We start from the raw sequence: 4,111 nt of genomic DNA, 5'->3' as shown, positions 1-4,111 counted from the left end.
CATAATAGTATACTTCCGGTTGTGGTTCAAAGAAAAGTTGGAATGGAATTCTGAAACGATTTTTGAAAATGTTATTAAAATAGACATCCTTCAGAGATCATTCTTGGTTCTATCAGAGACCATATTATAGATTAATTTATTTATTATTTATAGATATTATATCGTATCTGGTTTTATGTATTTGCACAGCTGACTCAAGAGTATTTATGAATATTTAATCTTGGCAAAAACAATGCCCTCTCCCTTTCACAAACACACCAGCTATCAAATGAAAAATCCACTCTGAATGATATTATTAATTTCGTGTTCATACCAAGGAGGCACCGGTGGCACAGACGTCTGGTACTTATAATATTATACCCCGATGATTGCAGGTTTTAATTCCAAATTTCGGGATATTTTTCTTGGTATGTCTACGCCACATGTTGTTGCGTTCAAAAGAACCCCCCATTGTGAGGTGACAGACAGACATATATATATGTTTATTCAGTATTATGGGCCATAGTAAGTATGGCCTCACAATGCTACAGCATAATATATTGTCACGTGAATATACAGAATATACACACATACTCAATCACTCATTCGGATACCTAGTTATGTTTATCATCCAACTTGTTTAAGAATTTATGACACATATAATATTGCTGAAAAGACTGTTATTGCATGGCGCCAGGCGCCGGGCTTTATTTGTTATGTGTTTGAGAAAATTACGTGGGCCATGAGGATGAGTAATCGTTGGAAAGATGTAAGCAAACTTTTAAAAGAACCTTATGTTTGTCTCACATGTGTATAATGATACGCGTACATAGGAAATAAATATATAATTATGAAAATATGTGTTCCTCACTGTAAATTCTTACACTAAACATGTTGATGTTATTCGGCAACAATCAACAGGAAGCCATGATTTAAACTAATAATTATTGCCTTAGAGACTTGTGCAAGTCTACAAACCGCTATGCTGGAAACGTTAACCTAGTTTCCGTGCAGCGAGATATTAGCACTTTTGGACAGCGTGAAATAATTGCCGTGTCAGGCAAGAGGAGTAAACATATTACCACTAGGGAGGTAACTCTCATAGAGAAGTATGGTTCATGGTTGAAACTAACAAATGCTAACTCTCAACGTTATTGGTTTCATGTCTCCATGTGCAGATCGACTTCATAACAAAATAATATTAGAACATTGTAGCTATTACTTTGGAAAGATTAATTATGGACCACATTGTCATAATAATCGTTCATGCAACGTGGGAGGTAGGCCAATGCATTTCCGAGGTTCGATATTTATATAAGTTATTGTCATGATGCATGCACATCAATAAATGCGATAATTCAGGGTGGTGATTTTAGTTTCAAAGTTGAAAATATATTCAGCATAATTAATTCGACTCCTTTATACGCGATGTGTGGTGGGACACATACTGTCAGGAGTGTTTTTTTGTTTGATGTTAAACACCGCACTCAGTATTATTCCAGCTACATGACGGTGGTCTGTAAATAATCGAGCTTGGACAAAATAGTCCAGTGATTGACATCATGAGCATCGATCCACACAATTGGGATACGATAACATGCATCAACCAAGTCAGAGAGCCTGACCACCCGATCCCGTTAGTCGCCTCTTACAACTGTCAGGTCGGCCCCGTTTGTATGTTAATGGTCTCGTTCCACAAAGCGATTTTGGTGTTAAACTGTGTAAAGGATCGACTTGCCCCCATACTACGTGGGATATGAACATATTAATGAACTCCTTTTTAAGAAGCTGGCATAATATTCACAATTCCAAGTTGTTCCCAATGTAAATAATCGATGTGTATTTTGCCTTTGCTTTGATCTCGTTGCTTTTAACATCTTTGTTTTGGGAGACCCAAAGTGTTTCCACTCAATGGATCCTTGTTTGCTCTCGGGATCATATTGATGGATCCGGGTTTCGTCATCTGTTAGAGTGAGTGAGTTTGATTTTACGCCGCTTTTAGCTATAATATTTACACATTGTACCCATGTCGGGAATCGAACCCGGGTCTTCGGCGTGACGAGCGAACGCTTTAACCAGTAGGCTACCCGGCCGCCTCTCACCTGTCAGCAGCCTGGTGTGAAAATATTCTCGATTGCTGTTATATCTGGTTAACAAGTGACAGATGGTGACCCGCGGTGACTTCATTTCAGCCGATAGCATTCGAGGAACCAATCGCGCACAAACCTGTGACACATATAGATGTTCATGAAGGATTTTAACTAGAAATGAAAGAGACCCGTGAAACCACCTGATCTGTTTCATATTTAGATCTGTGCTTAAAGATCAAGAGTGACAACAACAACAAAATTCTCCATGAAACTAAATGACATGAGGGATGAGGGAGGACATTTCCAAATTTGACGCATCAGTGACAAAAATGACGTCTTATCTGATAACATATAATAACAGACAAGGTTTTGTCGCTCTTATTCCAGTGACCCATATGATATGCCTTTGGTCTCCTCTAACTCTGTGAGTGTTATGCGTCTTCTTATCAGTACCGGGGGCCGGGAGTGGCCAAGCCGTCCTAGGCGCCGTGATTCGCTGTGCAGAGTTGCGTCCCTTGGGCACGCCAGAAACCTATGATTGTGGGTTCGAATTTCGGTTCGCCCCAATTTGTTTCTAGGTTTGTCAGCACCATACCCGTGCTCATGGGTTTCACCGAAGTGGTAAACGTCTGAGACCTGCATCACTTCGGGCTTACCTCCCACATTAAGCTGACACGCTGCGATATAACTGGAAGACTGTTAAAAGCGGCGATAAACCCAACTCACTAACCCACTCTTATCAGTACCAGGTTGTGGACGGTAGTGCTGGTGATGTAATTCTCTCTCTCACACTCTCCCTCCCCCCCCCCCCCCCCCCAATCTCTCTCTCTCTCTCACACACACACACCCGCCGTTTAATTGTTGCATATGATGGGACAGCCTCCTCACAAAGAATTCATTGATACCTTTGGTGATTGACCCCCTTGGGTAACATGGTGACTGCTCTACGCTCCGTTTGTTCGTTCAATGCTAACACAGGTTCATACCCAGTGTGACTATTATCGTAATGCCTACTCGCATTGTGAATGTTCAGTTAGTTACACAACATTTACCACAACCCTCCCACTTAGTTCTACAATGAATAACCCAAGCCCAAAATGGTACATATACGTTTCACGATAAGTAGCTTCACTCAGATCAGTTCGATGTGCTTTATGTGATGTGATTGTGATTGGCTTGACAATTGTTTCTACTAGCTTCAGGATTAGAACTGACACAGAAACAACTTCAAAGTAATTAAGAAGCCAGCAAACTCTGGTAATGAAAACAGGATTGACAGTGTTTCCTTTATCTTTGTTTGATCCATTTATCTTTTCCACAGCACGAGACGAAGCGGAAATACAGCCTGTTCCCTTCAGCAAACTAGAGATGAAAATCAAAAGCAAAGCCTCCATCGCCCTAAATCCTGGATCCACCCCTGAACAGTTTGTGAGAAGTTATCTGTGGCGGGGTACTTTTGTATAAAGGTTCTTTGATTACTGAATAAGCGTTAGTACTGTTCATATTTTGGATATAATATCACTCACTTCAGATAGTTTCAAATAGTGATTATACCAGGTTTTCGCGAAAAGGTGTGCGTATCCTGTCCCAACGGTGGCACATATCACAAATACATGCAAAGGCATGTCAACGGTTCATTTGAAAAAAAATAACACGGGGAGATGCAAGTCAAAATAGGGAATTGCATCGGGAATCATTCTTGTCACTGATGCATCGTATTTTGAAATGTCCTATACATGTCTACCACAAAACATTTTGAAAGCTTCACTGGGGCCTTGAATGCTGTAACCTTGATAAAAAATTTAAAAACTTCCGAGTAAGAGCTGTATGACACTCTTTGAAATCTTGGTAGAAACAGCAGCTCGATTGCACGTCAACAGTAGGGAAATGAAGACACCAAGGCATGGAGTTGCATTGGTTGTTTCTTGTTGAACGCTGCACTCAGCAATATTCCAGCCATATGACGGCGGTCTGTCAATAATCGAATATTGACCAGACAATCCTGTGAGCGAGTCTCGATCTATGGGGATACGATTACATGG

The sequence above is a fragment of the Haliotis rufescens genome, unplaced genomic scaffold (genome assembly GCF_023055435.1).
Source record: "Haliotis rufescens isolate VD_foot unplaced genomic scaffold, xgHalRufe1.0.p SCAF_13, whole genome shotgun sequence".
Lineage (NCBI taxonomy): Eukaryota > Metazoa > Mollusca > Gastropoda > Lepetellida > Haliotidae > Haliotis > Haliotis rufescens.
This window is presented reverse-complemented; position numbering follows the sequence as displayed.